This window comes from Phyllobates terribilis, unplaced genomic scaffold (genome assembly GCF_046119375.1).
Source record: "Phyllobates terribilis strain yellow unplaced genomic scaffold, ASM4611937v1 Scaffold_7415__1_contigs__length_37781, whole genome shotgun sequence".
NCBI classification, from domain to species: domain Eukaryota; kingdom Metazoa; phylum Chordata; class Amphibia; order Anura; family Dendrobatidae; genus Phyllobates; species Phyllobates terribilis.
In genome coordinates, this window is record NW_027370156.1 from 18,785 (window position 1) to 37,782 (window position 18,998).

At 40.7% G+C, this 18,998-nt stretch overlaps 1 pseudogene; it reads right to left on the reverse strand.

The window, feature by feature from the left end:
* Positions 1–2,340: 2,340 nt before the first annotated feature.
* Positions 2,341–5,226, reverse strand: LOC141251659 (uncharacterized; annotated as a pseudogene).
* Positions 5,227–18,998: the final 13,772 nt, after the last annotated feature.

The window sequence follows — 18,998 nt, forward strand, 5'->3', positions numbered from 1 at the left end:
AAAACACATCAGAAACAAATTCCATTACGACAAACGCATGAGAAACATAGACTAGTTAATTGACTCACAATAAGTAAAGAATTTGTGGTATAATGTAATGGACTAATTGTATAGTAAATTGACTTACAATATTTCTAACAACATCGACAACATTCACGTCATATTGATCATTGTAACCACGCCTACTAGCCATCCACAGCTCCCATCTTGGTAACGAGGTAGTTTTTGGATCTAACCGTCTCTCTTTAAGATAAAAGATACGTAATAATTAAACATATATTATATATGCACATACATTGAAAATTGATTCTACATACCGTATCTTCCTCTATTCTTGCATAACTTTTTCTAGCTTGTTTAAATGGATGCTTATTTTGCGTAGCATTTTCAGCATTACGTTAACTAATTTTCTGCATAAAATAAATAATATGTTATTCAATTAATTTACACAAAGAAGGTAAAAATAAGTGTACAAACACATTAATACTTACTTGAAAGTGGTTTGAGCACCGTTGTTTTATAAACTCACCCCAATTATCTTGATCAATGAAAGGATACTCGTCTGGAGGTTGTGTATGAATCTGGGTTTTTTCTTTATCTATGTACATATATTTTCTTGTAAGTGATGACTTGAAATTACCCCATTTAGTAGCAGCACTTTGAAGGAAAAGCTTCTTGTGTACATTGGATACATCAAATTTCTCCTATAAAAAAAAGCCAAAATCAATTACGCACCTTAACAAGTAATACTAGCAATAAAAACCTTAAGTTTAATTTAGTTACATTACCATTACAGCTTGGAATATTAGATCTTTGAGCTCTTGTCGAACGACCTTCCATTTAGGAATTCCTATGGGTACTCGTGCACGGGTATGGAAATCGATGAAGTGTTGAAATAAAGATGCATGATCTCCAATTAGCTGACCCTTAGAATTCCACACTATAATTATTTTGTTTCCATTCCTAGTTAGCTTCTCAACACTTTTAAGAACATAGGCTCCTGGACGGCGTTTTTGAGTTGTATCTTCACTCCCAGAATCTTCTAAATTATCCTTAGAACTCATTGGTCAATCTGCAAGAATCCAATCAATTTGTAAGTATCTATGAATTCAGTTTTTTCATCCACATCAATATAATAAAATGCTTATTTTAGAGATACTACAAGTAAGACACATGTTGTCACAGAAACTGAGCTTGAAGACCGCAAGTAAGACACATCTATGAATTCAGTTTTTTCATCCACATCAATATAATAAAATTCAGGTTTTTCATCCACACCAATATAATAAAATGCTTATTTCAGAGATACTACAACTGCTACAAAGGAAAGACCACCAGATTCATACACAACCTACTGGGGTAATATGAAGAAGAATAGCAGCTGCTACAAAGAAAAGACCACCTAAAATCAGCCAAGCTAAAATCAGCAAAGGAAAGACAACTCAGAATTAAAGGTCTGTGTTGTCGTCAAGGTAGAACCAGCGTAGATAAGTATCTGCCACAGAAAGACCACCTAAAGGAAAGACCACCTAAAATCTTCCAGCGTAGATAAGTATCTGCCACAGCGTAGATAAGTATCTGTCAGCAAAGGAAACAGCTAAAACCAGCAAAGGGCTAAAACCAGCGTCATCAGCCAAGCTAAAATCAGCAAAGGAAAGACCACCTAAAATCTTCTCAAGGACTTTGTGAATATTAAACAGCTAAAACCAGCGTAGATAAGTCTGCCACAGAAACTGAGCTTCAAGGACTTTGCTAAAAATGCAACCTTTGTTTGGTTCCTACTAATGAATCTTTCTGCCAGCAATGGGCTAAAACCAGCGTAGATAAGTATCTCGCCTTCCGTCAGAGATTGATGTTGAATGACTTAGCACAGAAATATGAAAAGTTGTCATAATTATTCTTCTGTATATAACAGTGTACACACCTCAGGGCACACTACACTAGAGGTAAAAACGTACCTTATCCAATGTAGGGCACACTACACTAGAGGTAAAAACGTACCTTCTCTTTACAAAGGCTCTTACTTTGTTTATAGCTTATATGTATTATATCTCTTACATAACAGATAAAAACGTACCTTATCCAATGTAGGTTGAATTTGTTTATAGCTTATATGTATTACTTTGTTTATAGCTTATGTGTAAAATCCTAAACAAAACCATATAGGTAACCATTTTTTTTGTAGCAAACATACATCTGTAGTAGGTTGAATTTTTTGGTATTAACAAAAAGGCTCCTGCTATTTACTTGGTTTCTGGAAAAGGATGTTTCTGTTTATACATAGAAAATGTGACATAAAAAAATGTAAAAACAATGGTGTAAACTGAATATTTATTACTTCTATTCATTTGATCTTTTCCTTTTAGAACTCCTAGTACTATTTTTTTGAACTAAAGATGGTACTTGTTCATTAGTCCATATTCCTTCCTTATGGTCAGCACGTAAATAAACTTCTTCATTCGTAACATTCACATCAACATATGGCATAATCACAGATGTTTGAAGAGCTTCATCCTCTCTTTGATTGTAATCATCCCAATGCTTCTCCTTTGCTGAAAGCACAATGGACAGCTTCTGATTCTTCGGATCTGGTACATAAAAAACCATTGTTGATTGTGATGCTAAAATAAATGGATCGTCTTGGTATCCCACCCTATTCAAATCAATTAGGGTGAAACCCAATTCATCTATAGTAACAACATTTGTAGCAACCCATCTACAATAGAAAACTGGCACCTTAAAATGGGTATAATCCAACTCCAATATCTGCTCTATAACACCATAATATGTTATGTTTCCATACACAGGATTCGCGTCTTTTGCACTAGCTATTTGCATAGTTTCAGCCACAAATATTACTCCACTGTTCTGAGTGGTGCTTTTATCATCATTTCCTTTTGTATAATAAGTGACTCCATTGATCTCATATGCTTCATATGATTTCACTTGAAAGAGGGGCTCTTGGGACATCCATTTCAGGGTGGTTGATACTGAGTCGGGGGATACTTTAAGTTGATCAAGGACTCGACCGCGAAGCCAGCTGCTGAATGAGCGATTGTGTTCATCCTTCATCCACTTCTCGCTCTTCCAAGTTGAAAACTGCTTTCGTACGAGATTCATGTGCTCTTCTGTATAATTTTCAACCCCCTCACTATTATGAAGAACATGTAAATGAGCTTGAAGATGCATAGAGTGAGATATATTCTCAAATCGACCACCAACTGTCCCCTTTCCTTCAATTGATTCAGAAGCAACCCACTTTGGAAGGCCTATGGCATCAACACCAGACAAGTACTCATTGCAGAACTCAACAGCCTCTTCAACAACATATCGCTCCACAATGCAAGCTTCAGGACGATATCTGTTCTTCACAAATCCTTTAAATTCCTTCATATACCTCTCAACAAAATACATCCAAGTGAGGAACACCGGACCACAAATTTTGATTTGCTCGACAAGATGAACCGTCAAATGAACCATTATATCAAAAAATGATGGAGGAAAATGCATCTCAAGATGACATAGAGTAACCACAATCTCTGATTGCAAACTATCCAACTCTGCAGGATTGATAACCTTGTTGCATATCTTCTTGAAGAAAAAACACAAACGAGTAATGGCATTTCGAACATTTTTAGGTAGAATACCACGTATAGCAATCGGTATAAATTCTTGCATCAAGACGTGGCAATCATGAGATTTCATTCCCTGAAGCTTCAACTCTTTCAAGTTCACAAGACTTCGGACATTCGATGAAAAGCCAATAGGAACCTTCACTTGAAGAATAGAATTAAGGAATTCCAGCTTCTCCTTTTTTGATAGTGTGTAGCATGCAGGGGGGAGATAGGTGCGATCTCCACGAGTCTGAGGTTTCAACTCCGCCCTAATGCCCATAGCTTCCATATCTAACCTGGATTTTATACCATCCTTACAAATGTACCAATTAAGCTGTCACAAATGTTCTTCTCAATATGCATCACATCAAGACAATGTCGTATGGGCAGATGCTCCCAATACGGAAGGGAGAAAAATAGCGACTTTTTCTTCCAGCCCTTGGATGGAAGAGGACTATCGCGCTTCTTTCCATATTTGATATTCAAATCATCCACGATTTCAAGAATTTGTTTCCCATTCAATGGTTCAGGAGCACCTCTTTCTTCTACTTCACCATTAAAAGTTGTCCTTAACTTTCTGTATCGATGATCCATAGGCAGAAAACGACGAAATGCGATGTAGACAGTCTTTTTACAATGTTTCAACCAGCAATGATCAGTATCTTTTCCACATCGAGGACATGCTTCATGCCCTTTGACACTATAGCCCGACAAATTCCCATATGCTGGAAAGTCGTTTATCGTGCAAAATAGCATTGCTCTCAAGAAAAAGGACTCTTTACGATATGCATCGTAAACTTCAATACCACTATCCCACATGACCTTCAAATCATCAACCAATGGTTGCAAATAGACATCTATATCATTACCTGGCTGCTTTGGGCCAGATATCAGCATCGATAACATCATATACTTTCGCCTAGTGCATATTGATGAAGGAAGATTATAGATTATAAGCACAACTGGCCAAGTACTGTGAGTGCTTGACTGGTTTCCATGAGGATTCATTCCATCGGAAGATAATGCAAGACGCAAGTTTCTAGGATCATTACTGAACTCAGGATATAAATTATCAAAATCTTTCCATTGCTGAGCATCTGCCGGATGTCTTATATTACCATCAGATTCTCTTCTTTCTGCATGTCATCCCATACATTTTGAATCCTCTTCATTGGCAAATAACCTCTTGAATCGTGGAAAAATCGGAAAATACCAAAAAACCTTAGCTGGAACACCTTCTCTCTCCCAACGTGATTCTCGACAATTAGGATTGGGACATTTATCGTATGATTCATAATCATTTCGATATAATATACAATCATTAGGACAAGCGTGGATTCTTTCATAGTCCATTGCTAGCGAGCAAATGACTTTTTTCGCCTCATACGTACGCTTAGGAAGAACATTTTCACTAGGAAGCATATCTTCTATGACTTCAAGTAAGGCAGTGAAGCTCTAACCCATGAGCCGCTTTCAAATTATAGAGTTTCAGAACAGCAGACAATTTTGTAAACTTGGTACACGATGGATAAAGAGGTAACTTAGCATCAGTTAATAATTCTTCGAATTGACTAGGACGATCGACAAAATTATCCTGAACTGCTTGCGCCATTTCTTCTAGTCGATCACATTCATAATCATGAGCCTTGTCCACGTTGATATTGACTACTTCCTTTTCGCCATGCCATATCCAACAAGTCTACGACTGATCGATCCCATTCGCAATCAAATGATCTTTCACTGTATCGACTCGTAATCGTATCGTATTCAGACAGTTCTTGCATGGGCATAATATTCTAGTACGATTTTCAGCATGTTTAACCGCAAACGAGATAAAATTGTCAACGCCGTAGATATATTCAGGTGTAACTCGAGAAGATGACATCCATTTACGATCCATTTTATTTTCAGTTACCTTTAAATATGTTCATCGACACAGAAAAAAGCACAAAACTCATACATCATTAGAAATAACCTATTACTGTAAGGAAAGCATAAGACAAAAATTCAAAAGTTCAGCAGAGGCAAATTTCACAAGTTCAGCCGAGACAAAATTTAGAATTTCACCAGATACAGTTCAAAAATTCACCAGGATAACAAACATGTTTCAAAGGATCAGTTTATCCTAATTTGCCTCTGAATTGATATCAACTAATGAGCATTAAGCTCAATTGATGAATTTTAAACATTTTATCTTGTCAATGTAAATTTATCTCATCTTCTATTCCAACAATACCAATTGATTGATCAAATCCATTCCCTGTTTCCAGAATTCTTGAAAGCTTATTTCAGATTCTGTACCTCACATCAAATATTTCCTATGAATACACCTATGATGCTGAATGCTTGCAAGTAGCTTAAGTCAATAAATTAGAGAATTATTTACCTCAATAATTAGAGATTGAGGAGGAATAATGGCAGAGATATAACCAGATCCACTTCTACTCCCTACAAGAAAAGATTTTTAAGGAATTAGACAAAATTGCAAGAAGACCCCAAAACTGAAATTAGGTTTTGAATTGCGTATCTGTAACATTGAGTAAGGATTTAGTCAGATTTAGCAATGAGAACACCGAACACTGACCTGTGGTGGAGGAGAAGAGCCGGAAAGGCAGTGCTGGTACCGGAGGCGGAGGAACGCGAACGAACAGTAGGGCACAGTGGTGGATACGAAGACGGCGGCGCAGTTCTTGGATGCGAATGGAACGCCTCTAGGTTGGAGGAGAAGGAGCGCCACAGTGGTGGACGGGAATGAAGCAGCCGGTCTGTACGGTAGTGGTGAGAAGAATGTAACGGTGGATCGAGTTCAGGAGGGCGAGAAGATACGAGGATGAATGTTTAGCGGGATGTTTTTTTAATTTTTTTAAGTGAGGCGGGAGATTTATGTAGAGTTAGACAGGTTTTTTTTATATCTTTTCTATAAATCCTTGATAGATAGTATTTGTTTTATTTTTAGTATTTGCTTAAATTTTCTCTTAGGGGTTTTTCAAAAAACCCCTGACCTTATTGTTTTTTTATCATGAGTTTTTTATAACCCCTGAGAAAAAAGTCCTGTTAAACACATGTTTTGTACTAGTGTTGTTTGAGGGATGTCTAAGGCGGTGGACAGGGAGGAGTAGTGAGAGCGAGGGAGGTGGATATGATGTCAGGCTGGTGATGGGTGGATTCATCATGTCTGGAGGCGGAGAGAGTGTGCTCGGTGGAGTCGGTGGAGGATACCGGGTGAATGACGGGGGTTGTTTGGTCTTCCTCCATCGGTGCTGGAGAGTTGGAGTGAGCGGTAGGTGAGGGCTGAGGGCTAGGCACTTTCTTTAGAATGGGAGAGAGGGGCTTTGGTGGGCTTTGTCAGGGAGAGCTGGTGTGGTAGAGGAGGAGGGAGCAACAGAGGCGGCTGCTTTGGAGCTTTCCATGAACTCCTGGAATTTTAGGAACGCAGCCCATTTCTCGGCGTCAATGTTCATTAGGTTGGCCATTTTTTTGTATTTGTGAGAGGAACAGTTGGGACGTAGAGAAAGGGAGTGTGGTGAAGAGTTGCAGGGTTTGAGTGTTGAGTGCTTGGGAGAGAGAGGGTTTAAGAAGAGTGAATAGTTGCAGAGGTGGTGAAGGGGGGCTGACTCTAGTCAAAGGGGATATTTATGGAGATGGTCGAACGGTCAAATCACAACGGCCATCAGTCAGATTGGGAACGGCACCTCGTTTATCACAGATACAAGTGACCGTTGGTAGGCTGGCGAGTAATGAGTGCCTAGAAGATAGTCGACCGTTGAGACGCTCGGTCCCTAAGATTCTATCGGTCCCTATACTTAATTCCTGAAGTTATCTGCGCTTCACTCTAATATGTGATACTCGGTCCCCAAGGACATGCAGTTCAAAAACTGCGCTTGAGATCTCTTCTACTTACTTGGTCCCCATACTAGGATGTACTGTGTCTCAGTTCCCATTCTCAGTAGGATAATTCAACTTGCTTAAGCACATAATAAACTCACACACAAAAAAGGACATAAAAGCTCTTTTAAAAACAAGAAGTGCTAAGCATATATTGGTGGGCTTTTTGTCATCTCAACGAATATTCCCAGTTGTGGATTATATGGTCATAGTGAACGTAACATTAAGATCAAGGCTAATGGACTGGCCTATAAGCATGAATCATATCTAGTGGGCTTGATTATGAGGTTAAGAAGTGATCATCGTGAATATATATATGGGCTTGAAAATGAATAGCATGCAGATGGATCAAGTTTTATCAAGCAATAGTGCAATCCTAGAGGGGGCCTAACTAAGCATTTATCATTTAGCATCACACAGAGCATGCAAAGGACGAATATCCCTAAGAGTATAGGCTAGGTTCGCGCACGTATTAGACCTAAGTTCCCAAGATTAAAAAGAGCACTGAATTTACACAAGATCAAGGGAGAAGGCTTACGTGCAAGCAGATGCTTAATGAAATGGGATCAAGACTAAGTGAAGTCTTAGCTTGATGAACGGTTCGTTGATCAAGGCCTTGGTGAAAATGTCTGCTATTTGATCCTCAGTTCTACAATGGGTGAGCTCGATGTTCTTCTTCTCCACATTATCTCGAAGGAAGTGATGACGCACGTCAATATGCTTTGTTTGAGACTGGTGCAAAGGATTCTTTCAGATGTTGATCGCGCTTGTGTTGTCACACCTTATTTCAATCGAGCCCATCGAGATTCTGAAGTCAGTATGTTGTTGCTTGAGCCATAGGAGTTGAGCACAACAAGAAGTGGCTGCTACGTATTCAGCCTCGGTGGTGGACACAACTACTGAGTTCTGTTTGCTAGAGCCCCATGAAAAGAGACAAAGGCCTAGAAATTGTGCCATACCTGAGGTGCTCTTTCGATCAACTAGATATCCTGCATAGTCAGCATCAGTGTATCCAACAAGGGTAAAATCGCAGTTCTTAGGGTACCATAAACAAAGATTATCAGTCCATTTTAGGTAACGAAGGATACGCATGATGATGGCGACGTGCGACTCCCTTGGATCCGATTGGAAACGTGCAAACAAGCTCACTGCAAAAAACAATATCGGGCCTAGAGGTAGTTAAGTACATTAAAGATCCTACCATACCTCTATAGAGTGTTTCATTCGCCTTGGGGCCATTAAGGTCTGCGTCTAACTTAGTGCATGTGGACACTGGAGTGTGAAGGGGCTTGCTATTGTCCATTCCAAAAAAATTTATGATCTCCCTTAGATACTTTTGTTGATGAATTTGAATGCCTTCAGCCTTTTGCACCACTAGCAGTCCAAGGAAGAAGTTGAGTTCCCCTATCATGCTCATGTTGAACTTGCTACTCATCACGTCTTTGAATTTCTCTACAAGCGACATGTTAGTTGAACCAAAAATAATATCATCAACATATACCTGAACCACTAGGATGTCGCCTTCATGTTCCTGGATGAAGAGAGTCTTGTCGATTGTTCCCCTCTTGTAGTTGTTAGCGAGGAGGTACTCAGAGAGGCACTCATACCATGCCCTTGGTGCTTGCTTTAACCCATAGAGGGCCTTGTCCAGGAAATAAACGTGCTCTGGGTGATTCGAGTCTTCAAAGCATGGAGGTTGCTTCATGTACACTTCTTCATTGAGAACACCATTGAGAAAAGCCGTCTTCACATCCATTTGAAAGAGCTTGAAGCCCTTGTGCAAAGAGAAGGCAATAAGAAGTTGAATGGCTTCTACTCTGGCAATTGGGGCGTAAGTCTCATCATAATCAATTCCTTCTTGTTGATTGTACCCCTGTGCTACTAAGCGTGCTTTCTTTCTGACCACAGCTCTTGAATCATCGAGCTTGTTGCGAAAGACCCAACGAGTGCCTATGATGGTGCGATTGGAGGGCTTAGGAAAAAGGTGCCAGACTTTGTTTTGCTCGAACTCATGAATCTTTCTTGCATGGCAACCACCCAATCTGGATCGAGGATGGCTTCTTTGATATTCTTAGGCTCAGTGAGAGAGATGAAGGCATTGAAGGCACAAAGGCTAGTTTCCTCAGTTGTTTCATTAGGAGCTTCAATGATTGTCTCTGGAGGAGCTAGTCGAGCTACACGAGAGCGAGTGTGAATCCCATAATGGATTGGGGTGAGCATGTTCGTTGGAGGATGAGCACCTTGTTGTTGAAAAGCTCTAGTGGGAGGCTCTGTGTTCTGATCAAAATTTAAGGTAGAAGGCCCTTCGTTATCATTGTCTGAGTTAGGGCATGAGGGAACTGAGCCTATATAAGGAGGGGCGAGTGGGTTTAAGGCTTTATGAGGAGGTGCTTGATCGATATATGAAGGGGCTCCAAAGGAGGCGAATTCTGGGTATGGATCGGGAGTTTTTGTCGAGAAAGTGAGGAATGCGCTTTCATCAAACACTATGTGTATGCTCTCCTCGAAGTTTCTTGTTCTTTGGTTAAAAACCTTTTACGCTTTGCATGATGGGACATAGCCAAGAAAGATGGCTTCATCACTTCGTGCATCGAACTTGCCTAAATTATCTTTCCCATTTATCAGCACGTAGCACTTGCATCCAAATACCCTGAAGTGAGATATGCTTGGAGGATATCCCTTGATCAGCTCGTAGGGAGTCTTGCCTAGTGAGGGGCGTAGAAGGGATCTGTTGGTGATGTAGCATGCAGTGTTCACCGCTTCAGCCCATAGAGAAGGAGTGACACCACTTTGAAAAGCATGGTGCGTGCCATCTCTACTACTGTTCGATTCTTTCTTTCAACCACTTCGTTCTGTTGTCATGTCCTAGAAGCTGAGAAGTTGTGAGCAATTCCTCTTTCAACGCAGTAGTTGTGCATCTCTCCATTCTCAAATTCAGTTCCATGATAAGATCTTATAGAGCGCACCTTCAGAGACAGAGAATTCTCGAGTAGGGCGACCAACTCTATGAAGCGCGAGGAGGCTTGATCCTTGGAGCGCAAGAATAAGGTCCATGTTAACCTAGAGTAGTCATCAACGATCAAAAATATTTATAGCGTGCTCCACCAGGACTTTGAACGCGCATTGGGCCACAGAGGTCCATATGAAGAAGCTCAAGGGGCTTCTTTGTTGTGACGTTCTGCTTGGTTTTGAACGAGGTTCGAACTTGTTTGCCCTTAACACAATTAGCACAGTGTGTCAAGTTGTCTATCTTGATAAGAGGTAGACCAAGAACTAGCTCCTTTTCATGTAGCTTATGTAGAAGATGAAGATCATGTGCCCTAGTCGTTGATGCCATAATTCTGTTTGATCTTCAATAGTAGCGAGACAAAGGTGACCTTTTGGGATGAAGCTGGAGTCGAAGATATAAGTGTTGTTGACTCACTTCCCCCTTAGGATGATCTCCTTAATATCATTTCTCACAAGGCACTTCGAGGTAGTGAAGGTCACTTCGTTTGGTCCCTTATCACAGAGTTGAGCAACGCTTAAGAGGTTGTAATGAAGGCTCTCCATAAAATTCACCATCTGGATCTCTATATTGTCATTTAGATGTACCTTTCCGTGTCCAGTGATTTCTCTAGCTCTCTTTTCACCAAATGATACGCTTCCACCATCATATACTTGAAAACTTCTTAATCTCTCCTTGTCTCCAGTCATATGACATGAGCAGCCACTGTCTATGTACCATTTTCTCTCACTGCTCAAGTTTTCCTGTAAATAAGCAATCAAACTTTTAGAACCCATTGAAGCTCAGCTTTTCTGGGTGGATTAGTTTTCTAGTTAGTATAAGGAGTAGTACTCTGATCGAGTCTTTTGCCTTTAGATGAGGAGGCAATCGCTAGGTAAGAAGCTTCATTCAAGCTACTCACTTAGCATGTAGCGCGAGTGGGTGACTTGTATGCCTTTTTACTTAGTGCTTACTTCTTCTTGGAAGAGTGTATAGTGTGACCATTTTTACCACAGAACCTGCACCATTCGTTGTACTCAAAGTCTAAGGGCTTCCTATCCTTAATCTTAGGATCTATTATGTTTGTGGCATTCCCTTGGGCTTGGCTCACATACATCTTATGAGCCTTTTTCCCATGAAACCAGTGATTGTCATCCCCTGCTGGTTGTTCAAGTGCCTTAACCTTTTTCTCTAAGAATTCATTCTTGCTTCTACATATTTGAAGGGCCTTGTCTAAGGTTTCAGCTTTTTCACTTAATTCTCTTGTGAGCTTTTCACTAGCACTCGAGCACTTGGAGGTGTCTACGTCATATCCTAATCCAGGTCCAGCTTTTACAAAGACAGTTTGATTCACGGTTTTCTCATTAACAGATTTAGTTAATTCGGTGATCTTAGTAATAATTATCCCTAATTCGCTTTCTACCTTGATTTCTAGGTCCTTTAACGATCCCCCTTGAAGTTGCTTACCCTTGCAGGATTCCGTCATCAAACTCAGTTTCCTAGATTTTACTAAGGCCTTCTCTTTCTCAGCTAACCTAGTGGATAGGTTAAGACATTCACTACGTAGTTCAGCAACTTCCTCTTCATATCTAGTGACTTGAGATTCTAAGGCTTCAGTGTCCTCTAGTAGCCCCTTAATCATACTAATAAAGTCTTTCTTTTCAAGCATATTTAAGCGATTAGGAAAGGGATCAGGAGTTTTTACCTCAGAGGTGAGAGCCTCTGCATTGGCCATGAGACATTTGCCTTGGAATCCTTCATGAAGGTCAGCTTCATCATCTTCTTCTCCCCACGCTGGGAAAACCGCCTTCTTCTCAGTGGCCTCTACCTTTGGGTTAGTGCACGTCTTGGCGAGATGGCCCATCTCTTGGAAAATATAGGATGTATACTCCTTGAGATCGCGCTTGGCTGATGATGATGCTCCGCCTGGTACAGCTCTCTTCTTGAACCATTTCTTAACCATCTTAGTCATAAGGGTGACTTCTGTATCATCGTCCCCGTCTTCTTCACCGTCATTGATGTCCATCTTCTCAAGCACCTTCGTGAGCTTCAACGTTGTTCTAGTGGCTTCTTTTATCTTGAGCCCCTTTAGCGATTCAACGTTCTCTTGATCGTAGAACTTGCCAAATATGTCTACGATTGAAAGCTTCTTGCAATTTGGCGACATGAGTGCGATTCTTCGAGTGAGCTCGAATTTATCACTCATAGCGTAGATGACAGCCAGTGTCTACTCAGAGGCTAGAATGGTAACACCAGAGGGTGTTAGCTTGTTGACCAGAATGGTGAAGCACGATTGGCAGGCTGACACGCTTTCCCCAGGGAGTTGTTTGAAGGATTGAAACTCCCTTTGAAGCGTGAACTTTCTGGTGTCCTTCTGATCTTCACTTCCTCTGTGTATGGAGATGATAGCTTCCCACATGTCTTTGGCAGTTGGAATGCCAATGACCTTGTCAATGTCCGTGCGAGAGAGTCCACATAGAATCAGTTGTCGAGCTTTTGAATTCTTCTCCATCTTGGCATAGTGCTCTGGTTGCCTATCCTTTCTATCCTTCGGTTCTGGAAGCACTTCGTCACCAAGTTCAATGATTTTCCAGCATTGGTAGTCTTGGGTTTGGATGAAAGTCGTGTGAACTCCCATCCACCAATCAAGTTCTCCTTCTCGAAGCTGGTGAGGTTTGTTGAGGGACATGCTGAGGTTACACTCTAAGTCTTCATTGCCGTAGTGGAATTGGATCCTACTCTGATACCAATTTTGGATCGTGAAGTACTTAATCTAACTAAAGAGGATCTTTTGTGCGGAATATAACACTAAGAACTAATAAACACTTCAATTCCAAAACGTTGGTTGATTTGATTTCTCTTGAGACTTACAACAACTAGGCGAACACTCAATTCTTAGTTTCTCTCAACTCTCCTAGCTATTGCCTAAGCTCTAAATCAAGATGAACTCTCTCACTCTAGTTCGACAACCACTGTATAAGGATAATAAACTGAACTGCTTATACTATGGAATAATCACCAAAACTAATTACCTAAACGCAAGTGAATAATAATAAATAAAGTATTAAATCTAAACTAGCCGAATATAATGACAAACTAGCTTCAACTGTTAAGATCTCGAATCTGGTAAACCTCTTGGCGAATCAACTCTTTCCTTCTTTAGCTCTATTTCCTTCTTTAGCTTGAAGGAAGATTTCTTTCCATAAATACGCGCTCGGTCCCCTTGAGCGTCTTCGGTCCCCTTGAGCGCGTCTGATAGGAGCTTATTACATGGTGTTAAGTAGCGACTATTAGCTTAGGATTAGTGGTGTTTAGGTGCTTATTGAGTGGTATTCCCGGAATCCAGTATGATGTTCATTTATGGATTTGCGGGATGCTCATAAGCTTTGTTTTGTGGTTTGATTATGGAGATCCCGTTTGTACTCACCTTTAGTGCATTTGGGACGGAGCTAGAGAGAAGACTACCACACCTACACCCATGGAGAAGCTGAGAGGCGAAGCCGAGCTGCCTCTTAAGCTTATAGAAGACCAAAGTCCAGTCCGAGAGGAGGTGTCATGACAAGAAAGATCTACGAAGAAGATGTCTTGACCGAGACCCAAATATCTCGATCGAGATTCAGCCTCGACATGAAAGCCTCGACCGAGACCCAAATGTCTCGATCGAGGTTTGGATTCGACATAAAAGTCTCGACCGTGACTTGGAGGTAGCGATCGAGTGCCATGCTGAATCTGAGTGACTGGGACAAAGTCTTGACCGAGACTCACATGTCTCGACCGAGACCACGGTGACGGACCCGGTCCAATTGCAGATCCAGTCCAATATTCTATCAGTTTTTCCCTATTTTATCTTTTTTTCAGTTATTTTATTTCTTTTAGGATAGACACTATATAAACCTTTAGTTTTTAGGATAAAAAGATCTTTGGCCACTTTCACAAATTCACTCTTAGAAATTCAGCAGCCAAGAAGAAAGCTCCCACCTTTGTGCCATCTTCTACCTTCATCCTTGGTTAGTTCATCCATTATTATGTATTGCTTTCTCTTGGCTATGTCTGGCTAAGTTCCTATTAGTTTACTCTTAGGTTGAGGCCATTATTCTAGGAATTGTTTTTGAGAATTCTATTGTTTATGTTCTAATAATAATTTCAGCATTGTTTTATATTCTCTTGTGTTTATTGTCATTGATTGATACTGATTTTATCTAGGTTCGAAACTAGGTTGATTATTATTCGTTCATATCGCTAGGCTTGATAATTCGATTTGAAAAGTCTTGTGTTTTAGGTAGCAATCAGAATTAGCATAGACTATTTATGAGTGCTTATTTTGTAGAGATTATAAACCTGTGTCGAGTAACGGCAATTTGCCAATGGTATTGCATAGGCCTACATATCTTTGATCTTTATGCTGTTGCGCTTTTAAACCTTAGGATTTCTTTGGTTATTGCTTACAACAAAGGTTTGTAGGACTATTTGGACTAGTTGCTATTTACGAACAAAGAGTAGGACAACTAGATTATTTATTTATAGAACATAACTTTTATAGAATTCGATGATCAACTTTCCATAAGAATAATGTGATGATGCTAAAAGAGTGAGCTTTCCATCATTATAATTTTACAAAATCCAACATTTTATGTTTTAATATTGCAAGATTAGTTTTACAACCAAAACCCCCTAGTTACTCCTAGGTAATACAATTGAAATAAGCTATCGTTCTGGCTCCCTTTAGATTCGACTCCAACTTACCACTTCACTAGTGGATTATTTAGTTGGATTATCGTTGATAGGGCCAACGACCGTTTAACGCCTGTCAAATTTTAGCGCCGTTGCCGGGGAGCCAACTGTTATAGTTTGTTTCTCTTTGTGTTACCTTGGTGTGGACCTATCCTATGGTCCACACTAGCGCTACTAATGAGTTTACTTGCTGAGCTTACAGGAGATACAGAAGGATGGCCGAAGACTGATGAGGAGGAGGTGTTTGAACTCTAGAGGTTTGTTAACCGTTACAGGAGATATGATCAACAATGGTGTGAGGACTATCCGAGGTACAATGATTACCCCCAGCCTGAGCAACATTAGTGGTGGTGGCCTCACGATCCTAAACCTAGTTCTGAACCATCGACTGGAGAGTTGTTGAACGCTTTGACAAGACATTTCGCAACTCATGATCAGGCTGCAGAAGAGAGAACCAAGTACATGGAAGCACAACCAGAGCAACAACAGTGGTGGTGGCCTCACAATCCTCAACCTAGTTCTGAACCATTAACCACAGAGATGTTGAACGCTATGGAAAGGCATTTCTCAACTTATGATCAGGTTGCAAAAGAGAAATACAAGTATCTGGAAGAACAGGTTGAGCGAATGGTGCAAGCAGTATGTACTTTGGCACAAATTCATATGACGCACTGGAGCCTCAGACCATAGTGAACCCGAGCCTTATGGACAACAGTTCTATGACATTAAGTAGTGACCAAAGCTCGGATGAGATGCCAAGTGATGAGGGTAAAGCTGAGGCTAAGGAGCCAATAGACGCACCACCGCAACTCAAGCCGCACGACCGTGCCGACGAGACCGGTGAAGGGCGCGACCCGCGCCATAGTCATGTGTAACCTCACTATCACAGTGATCGTTCCGGAATAATGTCCGCAACTACGCCCTCCGAAGCGCGTCCACCCCGATCCCATGTGCGACCGCGCCCCATACATACTCTCCCACACTCTCTTCTTTGTTGATGTGCGTGCCCGTGCACCAGATCCACATACCCGCACCTGTTTCGCAACTGTCTTCCGCAAAGGTCTCCCTCAGCTACTTAACATCAATGAGTACGATCCGGGCCCACCATTAGACGATGAGAGAGAATTACTTGATCCGGGAGATGATCTTAAGCTATGTCGAGCCACTGACGTGCATCCACAACTTCAAATGTCCGGAACTCTGGAACCCCGAGCACATGTGCCTTGTTTTACAAAACTTCTTAAGAAGCTATGCACAGTGCAAAAGAAGAAGAAGAGAGGGTGGTATGACAAGAGGATTAGGAAGAGACGAGGGGTGAGATCCTATTGTGTGAAGAAGAAGAGAGAGTTCCTTGATGAGTTAGTCTATGAGGGGCCTAGTGCTGGTTGATAGAGAGTAAGGAGTCGAGCCAAAGACGTTAAACAAAGGCGCTGATCAAGAGGCAACCTGAGGGATTTTTACTAACATTAATCCCATTAATATGTTTTGTTTTTTTTGTTTTTAGGAAACCCGCGGAGCCAGCAGGAAGGAAGCCATTGGAGAAGTAGAACCGACACAACTTCCCGAAACTTCCCATGTCGGGATCGCGACCAATGCATCACGATCGAGATATCGTCCCAGTAGAGTTTTCGCGATCGCGAACACCAAATCTCGACCGTGACACGACACTACCTTCGACGACGACGATGGTAGATCAGGGTGTTTTCTTCCTCTTCCCTTTTTAGGTGTCCTCTTTGTTTGTATTGAGGACAATGCGCGATTCAAGTGTGGGGAGAGGAGTTGACTTGTTAGGTGTTTTTTGCTAGTGTCTTGTTATTCTGCGGTTGTACCGGATTTATCCTTTCCTGAACTCTTTCATTATTTTTCTTTAAAAAAATCGAAAAAATACGAAAAATTAAATAAAAAAGAATAGAAAAGAAAAGTTCCTACCACTTAGATTTTGGTGAAAACCCGAAAGGGCGCCGGATTTACTTTGTTTTGTGATTGATTTTATTGATGCATATCTATTGGCGCATGAGACATAAGAAGGGAGTTGAAGGATGTCTCGGGTTCTAGGATTCACCAAGGAGGGATAAGGAGTTAGTTTTGGCCTTTTATCTCTCTACTTATGAGCTTATTGTTATCCTCACTTTGCATGCTTACCATTCCATTAGTTTATTAGTTTTGCTACATATCATCGGCGGTTGTGTTAAATTCTAGGATTAGATTTCTATTTCTTGGAGTTCGATGCATATTGTTGTGGTTGTACTATGCAGAATTTTTGAATTTGGATTGGTGGTTGTGATTTGTGGATTGATTATATTATCTAGTGGTTTAGGACATTACTTGAAGAGGAGGAATAAGAAGTGTATAAGCGAGTGGGAGACTCGATTTTATCCTTATTATGTCATATTTATGTACCCTTACCCTTAGAGGAGATTAGGAATTCCACATGTGCTTAAACACACACCACTTGGTTCGGTTTTATTATTGATACGGAGTGGTGACATATGAAGTGGAGAAATAAGGAGGGTTTTGGGTAGGACATCTCGGATACATAAGGAGATAGATCGGAGTTAGGTTAGTGCTCAATACACTTGGAGTTTGAAGTATAGTCGCTAGCAGACTTTCTCTACACTTATTGTAGACCTTTGTTCTTTTAGGAGGAGTGAGTTTTATTTTTTTTACTCGAGGACGAGCAAGGTTTAAGTGTGGGGAGGTTTGATAGGAGCTTATTATATGGTGTTAACTAACGACTATTAGCTTAGGATTAGTGGTGTTTAGGTGCTTATTGAGTGGTATTCCCGGACTCCGGTATGATGTTCACTTATGGATTTACGGGATGCTCATAAGAGTTATTTTTTGGTTTGATTATGGAGATCCCGTTTGTACTCACCTTTAGTGCATTTGGGACAGAGCTAGAGAGAAGACTACCACACCTACACCCATGGAGAAGCTGAGAGGCGAAGCCGAGCTGCCTCTTAAGCTTATAGAAGACCAAAGTCCAGTCCGAGAGGAGGTGTCATGACAAGAAAGATCTACGAAGAAGATGTCTTGACCGAGACCCAAATATCTCGATCGAGATTCAGCCTCGACATGAAAGTCTCGACCGAGAACCAAATGTCTCGATCGAGGTTTGGCTTCGACATAAAAGTCTCGACCGCGACTTGGAGGTAGCGATCGAGTGCCACGCCGAATCTGAGTGACTGGGACAAAGTCTCAACCGAGACTCACATGTCTCGACCGAGACCACGGTGACGGACCCGGCCCAATTGCAGATCCAGTCCGATATTCTATTAGTTTTCCCTATTTTATCTCTTATTTTCAGTTATATTATTTCTTTTAGGATAGACACTATATAAACCTTTAGTTTTTACGTTAAAAAGATCTTTGGCCACTTTCACAAATTCACTCTTAGAAATTCAGCATCCAAGAAGAAAGCTCCCACCTTTGTGCCATCTTCTACCTTCATCCTTGGTTAGTTCATCCATTATTATGTATTGCTTTCTCTTGGCTATGTCTGGCTAAGTTCCTATTAGTTCACTCTTAGGTTGAGGCCATTATTCTAGGAATTGTTTGTGAGAATTCTATTGTTTATGTTCTAATAATAATTTCAGCATTGTTTTATATTCTCTTGTGTTTATTGTCATTGATTGATATTGATTTTATCTAGGTTTGCAACTAGGTTGATTATTATTCATTCATATCGCTAGGCTTGATAATTCGATTTGAAAAGTCTTCTCTTTTAGGTAGCAATCAGAATTAGCATAGATTATTTGTGAGTGCTTATTTTGTAGAGATTA